The 26,941-nt window shown below is 51.4% G+C and overlaps 1 pseudogene; it reads right to left on the bottom strand.

Moving 5' to 3' along the window:
• Positions 1–771: 771 nt before the first annotated feature.
• LOC107533893 (THO complex subunit 1 pseudogene) lies at positions 772–3,438 on the bottom strand (annotated as a pseudogene).
• Between the last annotated feature and the right edge of the window lie 23,503 nt (positions 3,439–26,941).

The following is a 26,941-nucleotide window of genomic DNA, read 5'->3' on the forward strand; positions in this document are numbered from 1 at the left end:
GAAACGGGCTCGTGGCCATTTGGACAAGGCAAACATGGTCCTCGGTATGTGTGCATGGCACATGCTCTAGGATGGTGCTTTCTAGTAGAAATGTAATGTGAGCCACAAATGCCAGCCAGGTGTGGCACAGCCCTGGGTGTGTGGCCTGGGTGTGGACGCCGAACCTGCGCGCAGTTGGGGTAAAGGGTCTGGGACCATGGAGGTCGGGACAAGCTGGGCTGCTCTGCCCCCAGGAAGCTGGTTTCAGGGGAAGCTCCCCAACGTTCTTGTGCAATGTCACCCTCCTCAGAGTCTCCGTGTGTCCTCTGGGACTTGTTTTACTTGTCAAACATGACCTGGGGACTCACTGTCCTCTTGCTTCCACCTCCACCTAAAGAAGTCATGTAAAATGCTGGGTCTATTTTTGTTGTTGTTGTTATAAAAATGTTTATTGTTTACCAAAACCAGTGGACCTCTTAGCAAATGCTGCTTGGTAACAAAATTTTATCACATTTTTAATTAAAAAAAAATAAGCTATTTGTCTCATTGTCATTCGTTAGACTTCCCGCAAGGTCACTTCGTCCGGCCTATTCGGCGCATGAATCGGGTTCTTGGGCGTGGCGCGTGCTCCCTCTGGATCTTGCCAGGCCACCAGCAGCCGCCTGGCTCTCATTTCCATGTCTTCGCTGTCACACTCGATCTGTCTCCTTCCCGACTCTTTCCTTCCCAAGCAGGGAGCCGAGCCTTGCGTTGCTGGCCCAGCGTGTTGGCGAATCTCTCTGTTCCCCTGGATCAGGCTTGTCTCGAGGTTCTTTCTTTCACGAAGCTGGGGCAGCCTTCATTTTTCCAGGAGGTCCAGTTTTCTTCAGTAGTTCATAGATGCTCTGCCATCTCTGAAAACCTTTCTCCATTGGGCGGGTTTTCGGATAGTCGTCAATAAACTGATTTTGTGGTCCCTTCAATCCAGAGTGATCGCTCATCAGTGAAAACATAGTATGAACTTTTACATTTCACCCTTCCCTTGAGATACTGGAATAAAATGAGATATTGCAGTGGGATGTGTCGTCAAAAGTTACTGTCGCTCAGCTGTAAATCCATCAACTTTTCACTTACTAAAAATTTTGCAAAATATACATGTTCTCCTCCTGTTTTTAATTCTTCCATCTTTTTTCTTGAGGCCTGAGTATCATCTAATTTATAACTCTTGAAAACGGCTAGAACTTCTTCTGAATACTTGAGAAAAGCCTTTCCGTGAAATCTTATAGCATTGCACAGGGTTCCTGAAATAATCCTGAAGCGACCCAAATTTTCGATACAGGTTGTTGGAGCTTCATCAGCTCCCATGTCTCCTTCTTCGACACCCATTCCTTCCTCTCTATCTTCAGTGTGCTCCTGACCCAGGGTGCCTTCCTGCTCTTGGGTATGGAAAACAGTGACCTTCTCTAGGTTCAACTGACTCTGCAGGTTAAGACCTGATTTCTAAGATAAAGGGAAAAGCCTGGCCAAAGAGAGTTGAATTCGCCCACAGAAGACTGTCTTCTGGGATTTTGATAATCTTCTTAAGAGATCGTTGCACGTACGCAGTCAATGATCTTTCCCAGCAGAATGGAATGTATTTGATTTCCAAGTAGCAACATTTTTTTCCACAAAAGCGAATATCGTGTCCCACTGATTCAAAGGAAGGAGATCCAAAACATCTCCCAACAATACCAAAGGCGTAGGTGCGGTACAAATACCTTCAGCTACTCCCCCGATAGCGAGGGAGATCCTAGCGAAAACATTTTCACATGATGAATGATTTATCATTTCTTCTTCTAGAACACCTCTGAAAGCGTGGTCGGGGTACATTTCTTTCCATGTTCACTGCCAGGCAGCTGGCTGAAGGTATTCAACAACGGCTTGATATTTTTGTTGTTCAGGGCCCTTCTGGTAGACCTCGCGAATCATGTCCGCGCTTCGGGTAAACTCTGGGTCTATTTTTTTATTTTCCTTGAATACATTGATGAATTCGTGTGGACAGTGTTGCCCCAGGAGGATCCGTGACACAAAGAGAGCAACAATCACAGTACAAATCTTGATGCTCACGGGCCAGCTGAGGGGTGAGGTGATGCTCAGGAAAAGCCCCGGCCCAGCTCGTGCCAGCTGCGAGGGTGGAAATGCTCGGGGGACCTGCCGTCTGTCGGCGGGAGAGCCGGACACATAAACAGGCCGCGACAGTGGAATGGAGAAAGGCGATCCCGGAGAAAGAGTCCTGGGCGCAGAGGCCTGCAAATAGGCAAGAGCGTCCACGGTACGCGTGGGGCCTGTGTGCTTCTGGAACTCACAGGGAAGGGTTAGGAAGAGGCTGGAAGGGCAGGGAGCAAACCCCTGAGGGCTGTGATTCATCCTGGAAGAAAGGAGGTGCCATGAAGGGTCTTATGGGGAGATGTGACATGATCGCATGTGCTTGTTGGAACGATCACCCAGGCTCAGGTGATCGGAGCGTGGATTTGCACCTGCGGCTGCTCAGTACCACTGCCCACTAAGGAAGACAGAAGCTAATATGTGCCCTGTCTCCAGGGTCTCGGTCTCTGCAATTGGCACCTCCATCCATCCAGTGGATCAAGTCAGAAACTTGGACATCCTCCTTGCCTCCTACTTCTCTTACCCTCTGTATCCCCAAGATAGATGGCATCCATATCCTCACTGTCCCCAGTGGCCTCCAAACTGGTCTCCCTGCCATCAGTGTCCCCCTCTCCCAGCTCTTCTCTGAGTCACCCCCAACGTGGCCTCTCTTAAATGCAGACTCATCCTGACACTCCTTAGCAAAAGCCCCTCCGTGGCTCTGTCCATCGCGGTTCCTACTGCAACCAGAACTGAACCATTCACACAGAAAAGAAACGTATAATACGGGGACAGAGCAGCAGGTGAGATCACTGGAAGTGGGTTTGTAAGCTACCGTATGGCAAAAGACGTGCCTTATGTTTTGGTCATCTGATGCCACGTAACAAACATAAGGTGTTTTGGTGGGACATGGTAGGTGCGACAGGCCTGATTTGGCCTAGTGCCTTAAAACCACCATAGATTGATGGCCTCTCATGACCATGAGTTGACCGAGAAAAAGTCATTCATTTCCTGCACATGGTTAGACGACAAGGGATGGGGAGGCATGCAGGGACAAGCAAGAGGGAGGCCGGGACCAGCCCCGGGGCAGGGGGACAGAGGGAAGAAACCGTGTTATTGGAGGCTACCAGGAATTATAGTCACAGGAGGACGTGGTCCTGGCGGACACATGACGTACGAGCAGGTAGGGTGGAGACGAAAGACTTGAACCTTTCTCTTCGTTCTGAACTCGCTTTTTTCCTCTACGAAACGGGGCTATGACCACTGACCTGAGAGGCTGGCGAGAAGTGAGCCTAGTAATGAATTATAAACAACCTAGCGAGGCACTTGGCCCAGGGGTGTGTCCTCGATAAACATCTCGCGAATAAACAATAACAGGCTAGCTAAATATTTTCGGAAGGCTCACACACGATTTTCTTTCTGCAAGAAAAAGAGTCTCAGCTGACAGACGGGGTGAGCTATGCCTCTGCTCCTTGTGGTGAAAGGCACCCGGGGACATGCACAGCATTTCAGAGGTGACGGGCTCCGAGCCGACTCAGGGCCGCCCCAGTTCAGGCAGGATTCCGCCAGGCGGTCTTGCCCTGAGAAGGCACCGAGGCGCATGCACAGGGAAGGAAAATAGAAGCCCATTAATTCCAGGCATTTGGTACCTTGTGGCCTCAAGAGGTTTAGATGGACGTGCTTAGTGGCTGTGCCTGAAATAGCGGGTGTGTTGGTGGCACGTGGTAGGTGGGACAGGGCTGACCTGGCTGCTGTCCAGAGCAGTCCAATGTGATGTCCACTTCTAGGGACTGTTAATGCAAAAGCAAGCTAGGGCTTCGTTAGGACCAGGGGCTTTGGAAGGGGAGTTGAGATTAAAGGCTCCTTCTATCTCTGGGGAACCACATGTGACTCTTTCCCTTGTTGTAAGAGAGGAAAAGGGACCAGTTGAGCACCGGCGACTGTGCTGGGTGATGGGCTACAAGGCCCCTGCTCACTGCTTTTGTGAATCCTCATAGCACCCAGGAGAGGCGGAAGAGGGGACCTGCTTAGGGAGGGCATTCTCTCCTTGGAACTTAAAAAGGAGACAGCCACCACACGAGCGGCGCCCTGGCCCGTATTTCATGTCTGCCTGGGACTGATGACCATGTTCTCTGGACCTCGGCACAGTATCCTCCGGGCCGTCTCCCCGCCGACTGCCAGGAGCCCCCACCTAATGTGCTGCTGGGGGGAAAGGCCACGGTGGCGATAGCATCATGGACCCCGAGAATTCCTCAGAGGATGGAAATGCAGCTCAGACACAGCAAGTGACCGGGTCATGGGCAGTAAGAGCAAGAGAACTGAGGTTTCCTCTCTCTCCAGACGCCAAGACCTTTCGACAGCTTGTTACCTCTCTTAGAGGGAGACAGAGAAAACTGGGATCAGACTCCAGAGTTGCCTTTACCTCCAGGGTAACCTAGAGCCAGCAGGTCATTGAAATTCTGTGAGCCTTAGTTGACCCACCTGCAGATTGGGGTGCTCAGCCGGCCTCCTCAAGGCGTGCGTGTGCGTGTGTGCGTGTGTTTCATAGAAGATCATGCGAGGGGTGTAAAAACACTAAAGCAGCTTCTCCTCTAAGTCTAGGTTTCAAGGTCCATCTAAAGCAGGCATTGAAAACATGGCCTTTTATAAACAGGCAGCCCTGTCCTTAGCGAGATACTTAACCCAAAGCCTCCGTTGTCCGCTCGCCTCGACGGACGGGCCATCTATCCCAGCCCTGGACAGCTGGTGTCCACAGTTATCCATTAGCTGCCTCAGCGGCCCCCCGAGCAGACCGATCTGTCCCCTGCCTTGATCCAGGCCACCATGAAATATTTAAGCAGCCCTGACAGCAGATAACTTACTTTGGCTGGATTCTGCTGGGATCGGGGTTCAGGTTACAGATGAGAGGCCCGAGCAGCTAAGGCGGAAAGGACAGAGGTCTGGAGCAGGGCTGCCTGCAACATGGGGAGTAGACACTCAAAAATAAATTGCAACTTAGGGAGCCACTGTTTTAAACAAATGCAAACTCTGCAAGCTCATGCTTGCTGCAGGCTCCTATAGAAAGAGCCGAGGCCCGGGAACAGATCCAGACGGTGGAGGAGTGCGGTCTTTGTAGTCATAAAGATTTAGGTTCAAACCCAGCCTGGCCTCTTTCTAGTTCTGTTCCTCCAGGGAGTCACTGAATTGCACTGAGCCTTGGTTTCTCTGCCTGTAAGTTGGGGGGAAACCCTACCTCCCAAGGCTGCTGTGAGGTTTCACCACGGCTGAGGTACTTGGAGGTACCTGGTAGGTGCTCACCTATGTGAGTTCCCTTCTCTCAGCTTTAAGAGTGAGGCCGCCAGGCATGAGCTGGTGGCCACAGGGTGGCCGTGTGAAGGGTCACCTGGCACTGGAACCAAGGTCACTCCATCCAGGCCATTGGAATGCACTCCGGACACCTAGAATCTCTTTACCGCTCACCTCATTCCAAACCAAACCAAACAAGAAGTGACAACGAAGGACCTGGGGCTGTTTACTGCGAGTCGTTCACCGCCACTGTGTGCTGGGCGCTTGCTGTGTCCCGAGCACTGGGGTAGGGGCCTTGCCCACACTGAGCTGCATCAGGGGTTCAAAAGAAACTGTGGGCTGGCGAGCAGGGGCTGCGTAGCTGCTAAGCGCCAACTGGCCTTTCTGGCTTTGATGCCAGTGTCGCCCTGAGTTCAGGGTCATGGTTATAAAATCAATTATTTCAATGGGGGGGGAAATAAGAGGGCAGAACTAGAGAGCCGTAGAGTCACAATAACAAAAACAGTTTTTCCTACAGGAGACCCAGCCCAAAGGGGGTTCTGTAGCTGGGAGCTCATAGCCTGAAACCTGAACGTCAGCCGCTCCTGCAGCATCGGGGCACCTGCTGCCCCCCGACAGCCACCAGCTCCGGCATCTGTGCACAGCAGCTCGTGTACCTTTATAATCCTCTTTGCCGTCTTTTCCAGCCAGTGTTATGATAAAGTTTCTCAAAGCGAAGGTTACAGCTTTGGAGCCCTGTAAGAGGACCCTGTAAGGTCAATTGCAGACCATAAATTATCTATTGGGTCATATCCAGTTCGCATAATGGACACTCACCCTGCGGGGGAAATGCCTGTGGGCGGGGGTCCGAGTTCTCTCTGAGCTCCCTGGCAGCCCCTTCCCAAAGGGAAACTCGGTGGCGGGAGGACGCCCACGCTCGGGGTGCTGCTGTTGGGCTCGGCTCCTTTGAAGTGCGTGCCGTCGAACAGGCTTTGGGCTGGATGGCCGCTTCCCACCCCTGTAGCTGTGGCTTCTGTGGGTGAACAGGGGTCTGCCTGCCCCGCTCAGTGCAGGATGCCCATGGGCTTCCCAGGCCCTGGGCTCCCTCCATCTCCCCCAGAACTTCCCCTTGACAGATGAGGGAAAGGAGGCTCCGAGGGATAAGGTGAGCTCCTGGGCTGGACCCCAGGTCTCCCGACTCTCACCGCACCCCTAAGAGGTACAGTGACAGGCTCTACTGCACACAGATAGCAGCTCACAGAGTCGTCAGACCTAGGACTCTGGTCAAACCTAGGACTCCCAGCCCATCCACTTAGTCCATGTTTACTGTTCACCTTTCAGGCACCAGGAGCTGGTGGTCCTAGGACACAGCTGTGAGCAAGACAGACAGGACCTGTGTCCCCACGAGCTCCCCCTCTAGCGAGGGCACCAGACAATAAATGAGGAAGCCAATAGTTCTGGTTGGGGTGGAAATATGCAGGGGCTGTGGGGGGAAGAGGCCTGGGCATGTGGGGTCACTGCTTTAGACAGGAGGTCAGGGAAGGTTTCTCTGAGGAGGTGACATTATCTGAGAACTGCTTGATAAGTAGGAGGCAGATGTCGGGGAAAGAACAAGGCGGGCGAGGACCTGGAGGTATGAAGTCTCTCTGACAGGCACTGATATGAGGGTGGCGTGGCCAAAGGTCACCAATGAAGACAAGAAGGGCTTGGGGTGGAGATTAGCAGGTTAGCCACAGACCTTGAGGAGCTGAGTATTTTCCTAAGAGCAATGCAGAAGCACCAGAGGGTTTGGGCCTGGAGGTGCCGGGACCAGGCTTGCATCTTAGAAAGCTTGCTCCTAGCTGCTGCGTGTGTGTGTGTGTGTGTGTGTGTGTGTGTGTGTGTGTGTTTGGGGGAGGGGTGGCGGTTTCAGGTGCCCATCAGGGAAGCCAGTGCGCTGCTGCTGGGGAGGTCCCAGCACGCCTGCTCCAGAGCGGCGCTAATAAGAATGGAAGAAAGGGGCAGATCTGGGTCATGTTTCAAAACAAAATCATCAGGACCCTGGATGGCTTAAAAGTGAGCAGGGAGGGAGGGAGGTGTTCAGGATGACTTCCAGGCTCGGCTCAAGCACACCAGGTAGAGAACAGTGCCTTCTATTTTGGGGCTGTTGGAGCAGGGCTGGGAGGGCAGGGCCTGGGGAAGATCAGGGCCCCGTGGAGATGCTCAAGTCTGGAGTCCTACCCTATAGCCCGAGCCCCTCTGGCAGCAGTCAGACCCCGCCGCCCCCAGAGCAGGCAGCTAACAGTCCCCACAGAGCCCAGAGCCTCCCGAGAGCCCCAGCCCCAGGCCCTGGCCCTGCCGCAGCCAGGCCACTGCACTCTCTAGATTGGGTTCCTGGAAAACTGCTCAATTATTGATAAGGAGCCCTCCTGACATCGCTGAAAGACGACGAGGCCCTTTCCTCGCTTCAGTGACGCCTTGCTGCCCTGCAGATCTGGGTCCTCTGGCTCAGCAGTTGGAATATGGGGTAGTGGAGGAGGGGACAGCTAGTAAAACAGTTGAAGTAAAGACATAAGAAAACACTCAGATGTAATAATAATAATAATAATAAATAATGACAACACTATCATAATGAACATTTTCTGAATACTTGCCTTGTGCCAGGCAGGGTGCCCCGGGAGTACCCTCTTTTTAAGAAGTCTAAGAGGGAAGTCCTGGAATTATTCCCACTTTACAGGTGAGAAAGTGGAGGCCAAGGGAGATTAAGGAAGTTGCCCCAGGCCACCAGCTCAGACTAGGCAAAGCCAGGTTTAAAGCCAAAGTCTGGCTCCAGAGCCCCGGATAGGCCCACCACTCCGAGCTGCCTCTAGGTGGAGAGTTGGAGTTGGCAGAGGGCCATTGGGGTCATGCTTTAAAACTCATTAAATGAATTAGCTCGAACAATATGGGAAACATTTAACTAAGCCCCCGTAAAAGGAGGAATGCTGTCAGGCCACATCACAGATGGGAAAACTGAGGTGAAGAGACGTGAGAGGTTTTAGCTAAGGCTGGGCTAGGAAAGGACAGGCCTGGAATCCAAGCCTTCGTCACTTACCTCCAAGGGCGGGGACTTGTCTCACTTCACTGCACGTACACATCTGTGTTACCTGCATGTATAAATTGCTCATGTCTATTGAAAAGAACCATACAGCACATATTACGACCGTCATTGGGGTGCTTCCATCCCCCCACTGAAAGCTCAGAGGAAGATCCACTCTGAAGCTCTCATCCAGCTGCTTCCATGTTTCTTTCTACAATCGGGGGGGGGGGGGGGGGCTCCCTTTTCATGACTTTAGAAGAAAGGAAGTTAGACCTGAGACCCATTTTTCTAATCTTCTGCCAGTGTACTGCTTGGAAGTATTCTATTATTTATCTTTATTTTGCTGTCTTTGAACTATTTTCAATGTTCCTCCGTCTCCCCCTTCCTCGCTTCCTTCCCCTGTCATTCAGCTGGCGTGTATTGAGCGTCTGTTCCAAAGCTGCCGTTGGAGAAAGGACGCCGATGATGGGGCAGGCTGGCCAACGCTTGAGTCCCAGCGCTGCCCTCTACCAGCCCTGTGACCTTGAGCAAGTTGTTCACCCCTACCGGCCTCAGTACCCTCGTCTGTAAAATGGGACAGCCACAGAGAAGAAACATGGTCACAGCTGGACAGTGTCTGATATGGTCCTCTGTGCATGATCGGTGCTGGGTAAATGTTGATGGACAGCGGAGCCTGGGTGACAGAGGGGACTGAAGGGTGAGACGCAGACCTCGCCTAAAAGGGGAGGTAGGTAGGGCTGAACGAAGGCAGGCTGCTACAGGGCCCTAGCCAGGGGCAGATCAAGTGTCCCGAGGACTAGCAGGAAGGAGAAAGGCCTGGCAAGAAAGTGCCTTAGGTTCCACAGAACAGCCTAGAAACACATTCGTCTCCGTCGCGCTCTCTCTCTAAGGGGTCAGAAAGATGTTTTTCTAGGCCAGATTCTGCCCTGAATCCTTAGTAAAATAGGGCAGAAGGTAATGAGAAGGAATCGAGGTGACACTACTGTGATTGAGGCCAGCAGGCTTAGAGGCAGTAGAAAGCTTCGGCTGGTCCCATCCGTGGGCAAGAGCCAGAAGCCCCGGTCTGCCCGGAGGCCCCGCTCCGCCACTGCCTAGCTGTGTGACCCTGGACAGGGTGCCCCAGCACCCCGAGGCTCAGGCCCATCACCTTTACAATACGGCTAACCGTTGTTCCTGTGGTGATGGAGACTGAGAGAACCATGTGCAGGTTCAGGGCATATGGAGTGTGTATTTTTAAACATCTTCTACCTTTTATTCTGTTTGGTAAGTGGGCATGTGCTTGGGGCTCTTCTGAGGCAGGCGGTTTTATTGGCTGATTGGAATTTTGGCAGCTCCACGGTAGAACCATTAAAGGGTAGGCACCTCACAAGTTTACGTTTTCACTGTTCAACGGAGGGAACAGTCAGAAATAGGTGCGCTTTGAATCAACGGGAGAGCCGGGGCTCCTGCATCCAATTTAGAGCCCAGTTCAGGGGCAGCGTCCGTGGGAGCCCATCTCACGCTCATATTGCAGGGTGGGCTCAAGGTCGACTCTACAGGGACGGTATGGCTGGCAGCAGCCATCACGCCGAGGCGAGCACCGTGAGCAGGTCACGGGTGCTCTGAGCTTCACAAAGCGTGCGCATGCAGGTGCGCACAGACACACGGCCTCTCCTGGGCCCGTCGGGGCGGTCAGCTCATGCATATGCATGAAGCAACTGTTCAGTGGCCAATCAAGAGGCACCTCTGAGCAGGAAAGGAAAGAGCATTAGCCCAGAGAAGCAGAACTCTTCAAATCTTGCATCTCTCTGAGCCTCAGTTTTCTTGTCTGTAAAAATGGGGATAACAACCAGGTCTGTTGAGAATATTTAAATTAGAAAATTAATATGAAAATGGCCTGACGCCGTGCTCAGGAAGTAGTAGGGGCTTAATAAATGCTGGTTAAATTGGAGTCTGTTGAGGACTACGGGGACCTGAAGACTCCAGGAATATTTATTGGGACCCTGCAGTATGGAAGCCTGCATCAGGTTCTGGGCCCACAGAGATGAATAAAACATGCCATCCTGGGGTCTGTCTACATTTTAGACAGTGGGACGGATGTATACGAATGTCAGGAAAGACGTCACAGAAGAAGAGAAACTGATGCCAGATTTGAAGGACACGAGTGAGCTTGCAGCTGGAGCACTCCTGAGCGTGCAGAGTCCTCACGAGCTGTTTCTGGCTTTGAAGAGTGTAGCCATCGAGGCAAAATGAGACTGGATGCTTGATTCAATTCGAATTGGTTGGGAGACCCCACCCACAGTGCAGAGCAGCCGAAGGTGACCAGCACAGGTCCAGCTGTGCTCCAGACGTCCTGCTCCACAGACCAGAAACAGACACCCTCACGGAGACCCCCAACTTCTCCTTGCCTTTGAATCGCCAGTCCTGGAGGCGATGGTCTCTCCGTGGTTCCAGTTAAGAACTAGTGTTCCAGAAATCTTCCCTTTGCCTGCCCAGCCCCACCACCCTCTTCCACCCGCTCTGTGCCCTAAGGGGACTGATCCGTGTGGGCTGAATCAGTGGAGCCCCTTTGCCCTCTGGTTCCTGGTTGGGCTCAATGTGGAACCTGGCAGGAGACTGGCAGCAGGGAGGAAGGGGACATGGGGGCATTCATTCCCTGCCTCCCCTTCGCTGGGCCAGTGTGGGTTGGCTGAACCCCTTACCAAAGGCCCCAGCTCCTGCCAGATGGGCCTCTCCACCCAGTGCTGTCTCAGGACCCAGGTGACTTTCCGTCCCCTCTCCCTCCAGGCCGAGGGAGGTGACAGCACTCAGCTATTTCAGCCCCAGGGACCTAAACTAGTCCTGTGGTTCCCCACCCCTTTGTAAACAGCCCCTTTACTGAACTCTCCGCAGTCACCTCATTTGTGAGTGCCATCTGTTTCCTGCCAGCCTCAGACGGACACCTCTGCTTCTCAGCCTGGACACTGCTTCGCTCTGTGCATGTATTTTTCTGGACCAGCGGAAAATAAGGCTGGGAATTTGGCCACGAGGAGGGTGTCCTTCCAAAGCTTTGCACATCCTGTTTGCTGCTCGGTGTGGGCAGCCAGGAGCCACTTTCCCCCCCAGGTCTAAGGAAGAGTGGTGCTCGGCCTAACCTGAGACCAGAACCGCAGATGTGTGTGAACGGAATTCGCATGAACCACAAGGGCCTGTTCACCCACCACACGTGCTGATTCTCAGAACTGACTGTCACACACGCCACGGCCTCGGGAGGTACCTGGCATATAGCAGGTGCTCAACCTTATTTGGTCACACCACTGGCCTGCCTTTATTCCCTAACGATTCACACAGGTCTTGTCCCAAACATCCATTCTGCCCAGAATCCTTGTCACTTATACATCTGTGATGTGTAGAAACATAATTCACAGTTTTTGAGTCCCACAAGGTGCCAGGCACTTCAGACCATGCGGTAGACAGTGGGATCAACCCAGTGAGGAGACATTTTCACCCACTTTCTACTATTCATTTGCTAGCTCATAACCTTGAGCCGGTCACTTAAGGCCCCTGTTAATGCCTCCGTCTCCCCAAGTGTAAAATGCGTATAATAATTGTCCCTCCCTCTTAGAGCTTCTGTGAAGATTAAATGGGTAAGATGCGTAAAGCACTGGGACGGGTTTATTATCATTATCTCATTTAACATAACAATCCTAGAGGTGCATGTGATTGTCACACTTTGCAGGTCTGTCTGTCTCCAGTGCCTGGTCCCAGCACACTTCTGTGGCCTTGGAGACCAGGCTGAGGGACAGTTCAAGAATGGGTGTAACCAGTGCATTAACACTGGCTGCCGTGTGCTAGGCTGTTACATGTCCCGGGAATCACGCAAAGCGCCGGGCATCTGTTATTCTGATTTCATCTTGCCGTGTGCAGTGAGGAAACCGCCATCCACCTCTTTTCGCACAGGAAGCTGGGGCACCAAGGGTTAAGCTACGGCACAGCCTGGCATAGCAAGTGGCTCTGGCGGGATTGGGTCCTGGTCTCCCCTCACTCAGATATCCGTGAGCTTAACCACCATGCTTCTCAACAGACAAACCCTGAGGGCCCCGCAGATCCCCGGCGGGGGTTGTGCGCTGTGAACTCCCTCCCAGGGTGCACAGGCCGGGGTGGCCCCCTCTGCGGCAGCAGCGAGCAGCCCAGCTTGGCACCGGGGCTGGCGAGTGCAGTATCTGACGTAATCCATTCCATTCCCGAGTGCGCAGTCGCTCGTGTTAGAGAGAGAGAGAGAGAGAGAGAGAGAGAGAAAGGGGGGGCTCAGTCAGGCCAATTGAAACGCAGCAGCTGGCATCAAACAGGAAGCAGGGAGGACCCTCACTGCCCAGGTCGCCGCTGTCCCCGCCTGCGGGACAATGAAAGACGAAGGCACTTTGACAAGGCCCTGTTCAGCCAGGCCCAGCTGTGCAAAGCAGTGCCACTGTCTCAGAGGAGACCATCTGGGGGGACAAGAGTCCCAGTATAGTCCCTCCTCTGTGTGTGCTCTCACCCCCGGCTCTGCCCCCACTGGCTGCCTGCGCCGGGCCAGGGGGAGCTGCCCGCTTCTCCCTGAAAGGCGCGCGCTCCCTCCAGGCTTCGAGCTACAGGAACAGTCAGGTCTGGCTTCATCTGACATAAAAGGGGGTCGGGTAAAGGACAATGTATGTCAAACCCAGCATGAAAGGGACCAGGGCCACGCCTGACCAGGTGGAGGCCCTCCTGAGGGTACCGCCAGTAGGACACAGCGGTGCCCAGCTGCCACCAGGAAGGGCCGGAGCTGCGGGTTGAGGCCTTCTGGCCTCAGGGCTTCGGGGACGGGCGGTCCTGGGTTCCACACCTACCGCAGGCCTGGGGCCCCAGCAGTGCGGGACCCCACCTCCGGGGCAGTTTGATGGGGCCAGGGCCGAGGTCAGCTGGCCCAACGTAGACCTATCAGACGGGCTGCCCCTCCAGGCCAGTTTGTTTTGCTTAGTTGTTTCCTGTTTTGGGCACACTGCATCCCGTGCCCAAAATAATGCCTGGCACCGGGGGGCACCCAGTCCGCGGTGAACTCATCTTTCTCTGCGCTTGGCATCGGAATCCGGCCACCTGGTCCCAGGGCTGGCGCAGTGGGGCCCCCAAGCCGGGAGCCGAGGCAGCCCTGGTCTGCAAAGTGGATTAAGAAACGTGCAGAGGAGAGAGGAGGGAGCAGGAAGGAGAGGGCTGGAGGCAGACGGTCCCCACAGGCTTCCAGAACACGCCCCGGGCCCTATGAGGATGCTCCCCCCCTTTCTCCTTCAGCTCTCTTCAGGGGGCCTTGGTGTTTGACACCGAGTCATTCCAACCAGAACAGTGTGTCTCCCTGAAGCCCTTCCCTAAAGGGACCGGTGACGACTCCCAGGCACTCTCTTGAAGTATTTTTAGCTGAGTGCCCTTGGAGGATGTGAGGGACAATGCCAGTCCTTGTCTGACAGCCCACCAGGACGCCGGGACGGGGAGGTGGTGTGGCGGTCTGGAGCCCGGCCGCCTGGCTCCCTCCCACCCATCCGGCAGCCTCAACGGGTTATCTGACTATTCAGAACCTTGGTTTCTCCCTTTGCAAAATGAGCATTACAATAGCGCCTACCTCAGTGGGTTATTTAAAAAATATAAAGTGCTGTGCTTAGTGCTCAGCTCGGGGTTAGTGCTGGAGCAGTAATAATGCATCCAGTACATGCAGGACATCCAGTACATCCAGTGGACATGCAGGATTCTTATTTTCCCCTTTGTTTCCCTTCAAACCTAGTCATTGCGTGAAGTCTGTTCCTCGATCCTGAGTGAGGATATGGGCAGACCCATGAGTTTTCTTGTCTCTGTTAGGTAATAAAAGGCCCCGTGGTCCCTTTAAGACAGTGATCCTGCCTCGACTCATTACATACACCTTCTTCCCTCGTCCCACTAGGGCCTGCTGCCAGGAGGACCCTGTGCGTTTGCTGATCTGTCCCTCCACTAGCTTGCTGCCCTATTTTCTGGTTTCTCCACGGATCATGTTGGGGGGCGAGTTCTCAATTGCTTGTACTGTCAAAGGCTGGCTTTGCATTCTCTGATCTTCTAAGTTGGCAGGTTTTCTGGTGATGTCCCTGCTGGACCACCTGTGGTTACAACTCCTGATTCGCCGACCCCTGGCCTGCCGTCATAGGGCCATGTCTCTACTTCCCTCCACGGCTGCCACCAGCCACTGGAGCTTCCTTGGGCATGAGTCAGACCCCAGCTGCAGGGGCGCAGAGCAAGCTCTCGGAGATCCCGATACGCTAAGGCGGAGGGGGAGGGCGAGTGCCTTTTCCGAAGGCACCACAGAATCTTGCCTCAGCTTCACCAACCCAGCCTTTACCCTGCAACCTGAAGAGCTTTGCGAAGTGTGCCATTGTTCCTTGGATTTTTCTTTGGTAAATTCTGCACTTCGCTGGCCTTCACTCTCCTGCGGAACACAGCAGCTGTCCTTCCCTGGTGCCACCACGAACACGTCAACTTCCTGCTCCATTACTGAAAAATCGACATGTGCATCTAACCTTTCCATTGACAAAGTGTGATCAAGAGCATTGTCCCACCTGTTCCTCACAGCAGCGCTATCGAGGTGGTGATTCTGCTCTCCCCGTTTTTCCGAAGAAGAAACTGAGGCACAGAGAAGTCAAAAAGCTGGTCCAAGGTCACACAGCTGGACACTGAGAGCCTGGTCCGCGCCTGACTCCTTTCCACTGCAGCACACAGCTTCTGCAGAGGAAGGCCTATGAGGGCTCTGTGCCCTTGCTCTGTGCTGCCTGGCACCTGGGCAGTGGGCCTTCCATAGCCCAGGGCAGCCCTGATTCAAGGGCTGTCCTAGAGGCCCGCCTGGAAGGGCAGCAGCCTCCTCAATACAGGCGGGGGACTTTCTAGAAGCGGATCGAGGCAGCCAGCCCTGTGCCTGGCAGCTGGGCTGGGAGAACCAGCCAAGGGAAAGCCCTGCTTCCTTTGCCCATAAAGCGCCCATTCTCAGCCCCAAACACTGGCACAGACACTCACAGACCAGAGCCTCAAAGGGCTGGACAATGAAACAGACACAGGGTAGGGCGAAAGATTTGTTTTTCTTTCCAAAGGCAAAACCCAGACCATTCTCAACACTTACATGCAATTTGCATGTGAGCTACAGTTTTTATGAGAAAGGTCGAGATTGCTTGTGCCAGAGTTTTGGGGGCAGATGGCTGGGGGAGGTGTCTATGAAGACGTCTTTCAGCCTGTGGCCCCTTCCCCCTGGTAATCAGCACATGGGCCAAAAATACACCAGCTCTCATTTCCCCCCCATTCCTCATCTTCTACCCAGCTTCCCCTCTCCTTCCCCCTCTCCCCATTACTGCTACCTTCTAGGGGCCAGCCCTGGGCTAGCTAGGGGTGAGCGATACTCAGACTGGCCTGCCAGGGCTCACAGTCAGGTCAGGGAGGCAGGACAGGAAAACCAGCAATGAAAATACAGGTAACAGAGTAAAGATGGAGAACACGCTGTGGGACCACACCGTGGGCAGGGGGCCAGAGAGATCAGAGGGGTCCAGGATAATGTACTCCGGGTGCTGACGGGTCAGGCAGAATGGCTGCCTGACACAGCAGAACGGATTCCAGGTGTCATACCAAACTGGGTGACTGTCCGCTCACGGTGGACTGAGGGGGAGCTTCAGGGAGGAGGTGACGCCTGAGCGGTGGTGAGGCGTGTTCAGTAGGCAGATGACATCAAGGGGCGGGGGACGACTGCAGGCTGAGGGAGCAGTCAGGCAAAGGGGCTGGAGAGCGGGTCCATTAGGAGAACCACGGGGACCTCTTTGTCTCTGACCCTTAGAGGCCCAGAGTGGTCAAGAGAGGTTTGTTACATGAATGGTGCAGAGATAGTGTGATGGGGAGACCTAGAGGATGTGACAGCATGGCAGTAAGATGGCGCCGACCGTTTACTGGCCTTCACGCAGACCGTAATGTTCCAGCCTCCCTGCGGGAGGCAGATAAATTGCCAAGACCAGAGGAGGGAAGATATGTATGAAACAGTCCCTGACACATAGTAAATGTGATATAGGCTATTAGTATCCCAAGTTACAGATACACACGATGAAATAAAGATACACTCGGAGAAATAACAGTTTGGACAGCCAGGCCTGTCTGACACCAAACCCCCTTCTCTTAGCCCAAACCCTCCAGGGGGGTAGGACCAGTTAGCCCATGTGAATTCCACTGCACACTCGGAAAAAAAGGGAGTTTTAAGCACGTGAGCTGCTCCTTCATCACAATGCTCAGTGGCCTGCGCCCTGGAGTAGCTGCAGGCAGAAGCCTGGGCCTGCAGTCCCCTCACCCATCTCTGTTCCCACAGGCCTCCCGTGGATGCAGCATCTCAGCGCCTTCTCTGGGATTTCCACACAGCCCACAGCAAGCCTGTGCTTCACAGGAGGCTCAAGGAAACAGCGATGCGGCCCAGCGATGGAAGCTGAACAGTCTTGCTGTGCCACACACATCTGCGAGGCAAGCAAAGGCGTTTTCAAGGGTGGCTTTTACAATGTACAGTGCGGTACAAGCTGGAGAAGTTAACGCCCCTCCACAGTGTATAACTCCCCGGCTTAGGAGAGGCCCACTGGCCTCTGGGTTAAGGCCTTTGGAGGTCAGCCCTCTGCCCCTTTGTCCCTGGAGTGTGTAGAACCTTCCAATTCTCAGCGGCCAAAAAGCACTCGAATTTTGTCCCAAACCCAATATTGATTCTCCCAGCTGTGGGAACACAGTGAAAATCTAATAGCCCCACTAAGGTCTTGTGGATGGTCGTCCGCGGCCCTGGTCTTCCTGTGGTTAACCTTTGGACCCAGAGTTGAGGGTCCTCTCCGGGACAGGAGGAGCGTCTGAGCTGAGACTTGGTCTCCTGACAATCTCATCAAAGCTCAATCGCGTGTTAACACCTACTGCTCGGATCTGTATTTCAAAAGTGACCCAGCCCCAGAGGCACTGAATAACGTCAAAATTTCACCCCATACAGTGAGAAAGAAAAAAACAAAACTAGGCAACTCCATCATTTGTCTCTCATGAACGCATCTTATGAATATTTTCCTTTCCAAGAGGACTGGAGGAAAATGTGCATGCATTCATTAAATCTCCAGCTCAGAAACACATTCTGGGGCTAATTATTTTTAACTAACTAATCAGCATGCTTCACTCATAAATTGGGATTTATCAGCACAGCACATGAGAGGAGGGAACATGTTATTATTTTAATTTGGCTAATATGCAGCAGCGCCGCGATCCGCCGGGCGCTTCGCCGGGCAGAGGCCGGCTGGCGAGGGCCGCGCTTCCTGCGCCGAGGGCACCAGGGCCGCTGCTCCCTGGCCTGGCCCTGCACGTGGCCCTGTGCTCGGAGGGTGAGGAGGTGGCCGCGACGTCCTCACCGGGGAAACTGGACACCCCGTGTTTGCTCGGCTGAGGGAGCCAGTTCCACCCGCTTTGTTAGTGGGAAGAAAAAGCCTAAGGCGTGGGGGCGGAGGGGTGGGAGGGAGTGTTCACTGCAGGGCACGGGCACGGGCACGGGCACGGGCACACACGCACGCACGCACGCGGTGGTTCCTGTCCCCTCCCGTTCTGTTGGACCTGCCATCCCGTGCCCAGTTTGTCTGTTCTGAAGGCCCCTGATAGAGGGGTTTATTTATCAAGTCGACCTGCGTGTCCCCTGTGGTCCTGCCAGGGACTGGCTCCTGCTCGCCCGTCACGCTCCGGTTTGGAGCCAGGGCCCCAGGGCCCCAGGGCCCCCTGGCTGGGCCGGGGCTGGGCTACCCCCCCCCACCTTCAGGTCAGGCTTTGAGCCCAATCACCTGCCCTCGGGCCTCTCCTGGACCGGGAGCGGCGGGCGGGCGGGGCGGGAGTCCCCCGGCCTCTGCGTGACGCCCGGAGCAGAGTCCAGCCGCATTCCTTCTGTCCAGCCCTGGTGCCAGCCTGCCGAGGTCTCTGTCTTGGGACAGCCTGATGTGGCACGTTCTAGAACCAGGCTCTGCTTTTGTGTTTGAGAGGAGGACATTTCCTCTCCTGTTTTTTTTTTTTGTTTTTTTGTTTTGTTTTTTACATTTATCTAGGAGCTATTTTTAAATTGTGAAAGCAGTATACATGCTCATTGTAGAAAATTTGGAAAAGACAGAAAACCGTCCATTAGAAAAATCCATAACCCACCAGCACGCACACCCCCACTTGGGGTCTTCCCGCTGCCTGCGTGCCGTGGCCCAGCAGGTCCTCCGGGCCCCGGGGGCCGTCTGGGCACCTCTGTGTGTGAGGCAACCTAAGGCAGGGTAGAGAACGAGCTGCGTTTGCAGTGTTTACACCGGCAGTCAGGTGTGTGAACAGCGAGAGGCCACCTACGTGGCACTGCTCAGGGTCTCCCTGGGACTGTTTCTATACCTGCATTTGGAGGTCATGTCAGAAGTCTAACTCTGAGGCCTTGGATGAACACGAGGCTGTGCTGGGACACCTCCCCCCCCCCATTTGTGTAAGTGTGTTTGTGCTTCTGTAGCATCTGGGACCATACTACCTTCACATTTTTATATTCTGGCTGTGTCATTTTGTTAACATTTTTACAAGCAAGTAGAAATGCATCTGCGACAGGTCTGATGGCTGCCCGGCACTCTGTTATGTAAGCTGACCGTTCTTATGAGCTTTCCCCCGTTATTGAGCATTTCCCGTGACTCCTTTCTTTCTCTTACGATAAACAATACCACACTGAACATCTTTATATGAAAATCTCTGCGACTCCCTGGGGTTGTTTCTGTTGGATGGATTCCTAAAGGGAAAACTACTGGGTCACAGGGTAGGAACATTGGAGTGTCTTGTTTCTTGTTGCTCAATGTGTTTCTAAATAGGGGGCTTTGATTTACCCTGAAAGTTAGAGCATTTTCGTTTCTTTGATTAACCTTTAATTGCAGGAGCAATTCACAGAATACATACTCCTCGTAAAAGATTTTAAAAGTTAAGGCTTAGCTTTCGTTCTTAGTTCAGCAAATGCATTTAATTAGTTCTCTGTGTACTTATATGACGTTTGTACCTACGAACTAATAAATGTTTGCAAATCTCTGTAACTACAGAAAACATGGTATTTTGTGTTTTGGGGTTTTTTGGGTTTTTTTACATGAGTGGTATCATGTTGTATGTGAATTATGTGATGTGTGTTTTTTTTCCTTCAGCGGTCTTGGAACCTTGACTACTGTGTATATATAAACCTACATCACCCTTTCTAGCTTTCCATACATTTCCACGGGACAGATATTGCCTAGTTCTGACAGCCATTCATCTATGCATAAATACTTGGGTTCATCCCAATTTTTCCCCCTTTTTGCAAACAGTGCTGCAATGCACTCTTTTACACAAGCAAGTGACTTGAGCAAGTGCTTTTTTCTACAATAGAAATCAAGAAATTGAATTTCTGGGTTATGGAATATGTATATTTTTAATTTTAATGAATTTAATTGTAGAGGACATTTTAAATTACTGTTATTAGGGATATGCTAGTCTGCCTTGGATTTAGGCTCATCAGGATATGGTTCTGAAGTGTTCTCTTAGGTAGGATGTCACCCAAAGGTCTGTTCAGGTATCCATCCATCAGCCCCCCCACCTCTATCGTCTGAGGACCCAGCAAGGCCTGATACAGAGACACAGTCAGTGAATGCGCATTAGGTGCTCTCCTCTCGACCAGCCACACCCTCAGAGGCCTCAACCCGACACCCGATTCCTTTCGCCACCCGCCAACCCCAGCTCAGTTTTCTAGACAGCGCTCAGATATCACCTCTTCTTGGAAGCCCTCCCTGGAGCCCTGGCTGAGCCCTCTCTTCCATGTCCCCACGGCACCCTCGGGTATTGGCTTCCCATGCTTATTGCAACTTGGAATTCAGTCATCTCCCCGTTACAGTGGATCATCCCAGGGTCTGAGTGGTACGTGGCTTTGGGGCATCACCCAATCGGTATTTGGGGACCGCTGAGTGAGCCACAAGCTTGTGTGCGTGGCAGTCTGTCGCTTGGAAAGAGAAGGGGCCGAGTGTAGGCAGCACTCTTTACACAGAGCCTAACAGAGAAAGGTTGTGAAAAATTAGGTGGCTGATAACTCACCCTTGATGGTGATTATGATGTTGATGAAAATGATGAACAACCATAAGTAGGGTAAATCAGAAACTCTCTCATAAACAACAATTTAGAACCACATCATTCGCCTCTCCTCACTTCAGTATTTCTCCATGAAATCTAGAAGTTTCTCAGGCAATTTATCTTTTAAAATGTATCATGAAGAATGACAAACAGCAGGAGGGAAGCTGCCCCAATAGTTGGGATACATCAGTGTATCTTCATAAATCTCCGGGTAAGGTCTCAGCTGAGAAAAAAAGGACTGGAAATAAATATATCAGAATGTTCATAATGGTTATACCAGTGGAGTTAGAGTCATGGGTGATTTTCTTCTCTGCTTTTGGGAACCTTTCAGATTATTTACCAGGTATATAAATTCATTTTAAATAAAATTAAAAAAAGAAATAACCCAAAATAATCTAGCCCTTAATAAGCTTTCTGAGGGAAACATTTTAAGTCATCTGTGATGTGTGTATATATATGACAGGAGAAAATCATTCCAAGAGGACTAACCAGAAAGAGTACCTCTCAGATGGTATTAACTGGAGACCCTGGGAGGGGCCAAGGACTGTGCTAGGGGCAGGGGATGCCGTGGTAACATTGGGTACACTTCCCACCCTCACGAAGCTCAAAGCCCAGTGGGAGCCACAAACTCAAGTGCTGATGGGGGCCAGGCAGCAAGGAGAGAGGAGTGAGGCCCACCAGCAGGCCCACTCTGTCCTTTGCTAACATGTGCAGGCCCAGGGAAAGCCCATAACTGGAAGTCCATTTGACACGTGCCTGCCTAAATACTGACAAGTTATAAATCGAGTTAACAACTGAAGTACCTGCTAGTCTCTTAATTTGGCAGGTAAACCTTCATAATGACCAGGAAGACCAAGGTCAAAGAATTCTCAGACTCCTCAGATCTCCTTACCTGCGAATGATGATACGGGGAGATCTGGTCCCCAGCCCAGTGTCCCCTAACCCCCAGCAAACACCATCTGCTCTTCTCTTCCCACGCGTGACGCCGGCTCACACAGCGAGGGGCTTTGTGCCGGTGAGTGGACACCTGGCCTGCGCATCCAGGCTTCATTCCCTCCCTCCTTCTCCGAGACACCGTGGCGACGTAGGAAGGGCACACTTGGACAGGGGCCAGAGTGGGACCTCTGAAGCATATGGCCCAAAGCAGGCCCCCTCACCTGAGTCTCACAGCAGCATTATCATCTGGGCGGTAGGGACTCTGGTGACCAAGAGAGCCAACGCCCATCCACAAGGGCAGCGACTACTCACCTCCAGCCGCGAGTTGCCACCCGTGGGAATCTGGATGGACACAGCTTCCACTATTTAAAGAAAAGACATAAATCTGGGTTTTCCTATGAAACTGGATGATTTGTACATGTTAGCAAAGACTAATTTCTTTAAAAAATAAGCAAGTTACTCTGCAGGCCACATGTCAAATATCTGTGACCATCTGCCTGTAACTTTCACGGAAGGAAAGAAAATGAAAATCCATTGACCGCTATTTGGTGTTGAAAATGATATTCACCAATTCGTTATGTCACTTAAGCCCATAATAAGCGATGATCGGTCTCCCTTGCTGTATACGTGTTTGAATTTCATGCACCTTCTGTTCCCAGTGGAAATCCAGTTTACTCGGTCCCTTCCAGCCTCACGTGTGTCCCCGTAAATCACCACCGAGAAAGGCCTGACGTCCGATTTGCACATTTGCCTTCCCTGATTGTGACTTTCATCGTGTCCTTCCCTGCCTGCCGTAAAAACCTACCTCTCACTGCACTTCCCACGTACGGCTGTCATTAGCTCTTTAGGCGTCTGTCACTTCGAGACCTATCTCCATGTCACCAAAGCCGACCACAGAGCCCAGCATATGGTAGACGCCTAGTACATTTCGTTTGTTCTGAACTGAATTTGTTAGTGGTTGGTTCTCTGTGATGACCCGCCTCTTCCCAATGTCAAATGAATAATAAATAATAGCTGACATTTCTGGCACATTTGGTAAGAGATTTCCATGTATCACCTCATATAATCTTCTTAACTAACTGCTCAACAATTTTATCCCCACTTTCCAGATGCAGAGACTGAGGCTTGGACAGATGAAAAGACCTGCTCCTGAGTCATTCAGCTGGCAAATGGCAGAGGTGGGACTTGAACCAATCTTGCCTGATTCAAAAGGTCTGTATTCTTACCAGGAAGCCAATGCTCCTTAAGAGTGCCACTGGCAGTCCTGAGATGCTTGGAGGTGGGACACAGAGGAACTCATTTTAATTACTAGGCATTTCTTTGACTCAGTATGTTCTTGTTTCAGTGTGTGCTGGGAAAAAAATAAATGACCATCTGTTTTATGGCGTGACATATTGATTTTTCTGTTTACATTAGTGATACAAAATTTTCCTGTTAAACTTATTTAGTTAAGCTCTAAAAGGTTGAGTCCATTTACAAATACTCTTGGGTGAGTCATAAATAAGACAGGTAATAATACCACAGTTCAGCACAAAGGATGTTCCTGAGTACCTAGGAAGCTGGAGTTTGGAGAAACACTTAATCCACACCTGGATTTCAAAGAAACACACACACAATGAAACTAATTTTAAAGTCTCACCATCGTTTACAAGCTCGTAGAAAGTTACTTTGAAAATGCACCCCAGACCTTGCTTAAGGAGGACTCCATCCAGCCTCTTAACTTCTAAATTTGTATCGTGTTTATTTCTCTTTCCTCCTTCTATTTTTGGAACTTAAATGGCCGAGTGGAGTAAAAAAAACCCAGAGCTCTAAATAAAAAATGAGCCAGGGGGCCTGGCGGCTCCTCCGCCTCATGTCCACTCGGAGCATCGGCGAATCGCAGCGCCCTGGACACAGTGGCTTCCAGCGATGGGCGGCCGGGCCTTTAAGTGGCCGCAGCGCAGGAGCGCGCCGGGCGCCGCCTGCCCCGCTGCATTGTTGACGGTTTATTACATTTTCCACGGGCTGCCGAGCCTGAAGGCGCTTCCCTGGGGCCAGGTCACCTCAAGAAACCCATTCCTGGGAATGAACTCGGCAGCATTGGCGACTGGCACATCCAGTCGTGTGCGATGGTGCCCATTCATAGGGGACAATGACTGCCGCCGCCAGGGCTCTGGGTGTGTTTGTATGTTTGTGAGTGTTTTTGTGTGTACGTGTGCATGTTTGTGTGTACGTGTGTGTGTGTGTGCAGGCATTACTGAAGCGAGTCAAGGCGAGCCACTTCATTAGGGAGCTGTTTAACACCGAGGGCATGTCAATAAGACCAGCTTAATGTACTCGCGGAACTGGACCTAAGATGACTCAGCCAAATGAAGCCATTGCCCTGCTCAGTGTGTCTTACACAGACTGAAATGGTTTACTCAGTTGGTAAAACCACTCTCCAGGATTTACAGTGACTGATTTGCCAGAAGATCAACAGTGTGGGCCAAGTTTTATGACACTGGTAACTTGATGAACACTATTAGAAGACTGCTGTATGTTCCCCAAAACACCAGCAATAAAATCTAGAGAACTGTAAGATTTTCCAAAGGATGCTTGTTAGCTAAGTTCAACCTAATATGTATTACTTTGGGATTTACTTGTGACTTGTATATAAGGAAGAAAAAAAATTGATTAATTTCAACAAACGCTCTCTAAAGGCCTACCACGGACTGGGCATAATGCTGGGTCCAGGGGATACAAAGGCAGAGAAGAGAGTGCTGACCTAGAGGAGTAACTCTAATGGGGTCCAAAGAGTCAATAAGGTAATAGTCAATTATGTGGCCAAGTGGCTGTGCCAACCTAGAAGACGCCCACCTCTGTGTGGGGTTCAGGGCAGGCCAGCGAGGGCGAGCAGGAGGAGCCCCTCCGGCAGACACACGGGTGTTCCAGGCAATCAGGCCAGCATGGAAAGGCTTAAGGAAACTGTGTGAACATGGAAGACTGGTTGACTCCTCCAAAGACTGTCCCTTCTTTCTAGCAGAATCCTGACTTCGTTTTGTTTCATGTGGGGGTCCTTTGGCCTCAGAGAAGGTGGGCCCAGGTCTGGTCTAGATCAAGGCCTGTGCCCCAGTTCTGACCAAAATGCTACTACAGGAAGTATGTTGGAGGGCCCCTGGAAAGCCCTTTCCTCCTTGGTCACAGGAAAGCTGAGGATCAGAAACTCTCAACTCTTCGAAGCCCTTGGCTTCTTGCTCCTAAATATCCTGTGTGGTGACTGGAGCTGTAGGAGACATCTTAGGACCCTGAAGAGAAGGCCGAGAACATGCAGAGATTCCAACCCAGGGCCCTGGCATCACTGACCAGCCAGCATCAGCAACCCCTAGACTTCTTGATGTCAGAAAAATAACCTCTTGCTGTTCGTCTCTCACACATTCAGTTACTTGCAGCAGATGGTATTCATGATTGATTGGAAGTCTCTGGAAGTGTCTCAGGATGCTTGGAACAATGCTCTCAGGGAGTTGCAAGAGGTGATACTGAGCTGCCATGAGGGTGCCAGGTGGTCAGGTGCATGGGGTGCCACGTTAAGGCGCCTGGCAGTGCTTTTCAGATGATGGGTCCTCTCCTGGTGGAGACATGAGATGATTGCAGAGGGAACACAGACAAGACCGTACATGACCTTGAATCCCACAATGAGAAATGTAGTTCCTTTTCCATTCTCTTCCAGTCCTTCAAATGACGTAAAGACCTTTCCAGATTGGTGGTAGGTCCTTAGCAACTCTAACCTTTATAATACTCATTTTCAGCAAAAGGAAAGAAGGCCTTTGATATGCATATAAGATCTAGGAGAAATTCCATAAAGTATTTTGTTTTCATTGTTTATACTGTGCTAATTACCTTTTGATTATAGCTAGGGATACTAGTTTCTCATTTTGGGTGGTGAATCAAGTTGCCTTGAACTTGTATTTAAGTTTTTTTCTTTAAAGGTAAGGCAGCTTATAGAAATAAGTGATAGTGCAGGAGATACGCCAATATGGCAAAAATTGTGACACTGGAGTGAAAATCACTGAAGTTTGGAAAATACATCAGTGATACATCAGGAAGCCACTGAAAGTGTTTAAGCAATGGGTTCGTGTAATTAGACTCTCCGTGTAGAAAGATTCCATGAGCAACACCAGGTGTTAAGCCTGAAGATGGCTTTTTACAAAAGCAGAGATGGAGAGAAAGAGGAGATGCTGAGGAAAGAACATGAAGGGGTCCAATTAGAGGCTAGAGGAGAGGGAGGAGGTTAGGATGACTCCCATCGGCCACTGAGGGAGACAGAAAGAATCCTGGTGCCACTGGGTGAGCTGGAGAAAATGAGGGGGACAAAGGCTGGGAGGGACGTGATGGGTTCAGTTGGCCACACTGAATTGAGGTCCCTTTTTAAACCCAGTTGGGGATAGCCTGTGGACCACTGGCTCTCAAAGTGGTTCATCAAACCAGCGGCAGCATCACTGGAATGCTTGTTAGAGATCCAAGTTCTTGGATCCCATAGCTATGCAATCAGAAATTTTGTTTGTTTTAACTAGTCCTCCAGATGATTCTGATGCACTAAAATCTGAGGACCACTGGGTAGAGGAAAGAATTCTGAGTCAAGATACCTGGAGAAAAGAACTGAGTTATTTTATTATTTATTTATTTATTTTTAATTTATCTTTATTGTTGAGAACTGGGTTATTTTAGACAAGGCCCTTCCTGGACCTCAGTTTCCTCAACTGCCAAATGAGGTCACTGACTTGGCTATAAGGCTCCAGGTAAGTCATGAAACATCTCTGGGTCTAAGCACCCCACCCTCTGATGTACACTCCCTTTTCTTCTTCAGCAACAGAATAGCAATTTTTAACTAATTGCATGAGCCTGAAATAAAGACCGTGCTTCCCAGCCTCTGCCATGAGCTACATCCATAGGGCCAGATTCTGGCCCAGGGGAGGAGAATGGAAGTGATGTGTGTCTTCTGAGAAGTTTTCTCAAAGAAAAGGGTCATGTCCTTCCTCTTCTCCCCCTGCCTTCCGTCTGGAATACAGACTCGATGGCTGGAGCCTGATCAGCTATCTCAGATCAGAAAGTAGAAGATACACATTGAGGCGGGAAAACAATGAGCTGGAAGGAACCTGGTTTCTGATGACTTCCTGAAACCACCCACCAGCCCTACGTTGACTCTCCTGATCTTCATTTAGGTGAGGAAGGAACTTTTTGTTTTAGCCATTTCTTATTTTGGTTTCTCTGTGCTTTCACATTACTCTGCGAAAATCTCTTATACCTTATAACTTGATTGGAAAATACTATGAGAAAACAATCAGAATTCTTGGGGGCAAGGAACGTGCATTTGATGGGCTCCCACGGGGACTAGTGCACACTGTTTGAGGTTGGATGCTCACGAATCCACTCTTATGGTTGTTCTTTATAACATACGTACTCCAAGAACTGGGAGCAGGCAATTCAGACATAAAAAGAAAGGGCCAGCCTTAGTGTTTGTTATATAGATGA

This window comes from Miniopterus natalensis, chromosome 4 (genome assembly GCF_054644295.1).
Source record: "Miniopterus natalensis isolate mMinNat1 chromosome 4, mMinNat1.hap1, whole genome shotgun sequence".
NCBI lineage: Eukaryota > Metazoa > Chordata > Mammalia > Chiroptera > Miniopteridae > Miniopterus > Miniopterus natalensis.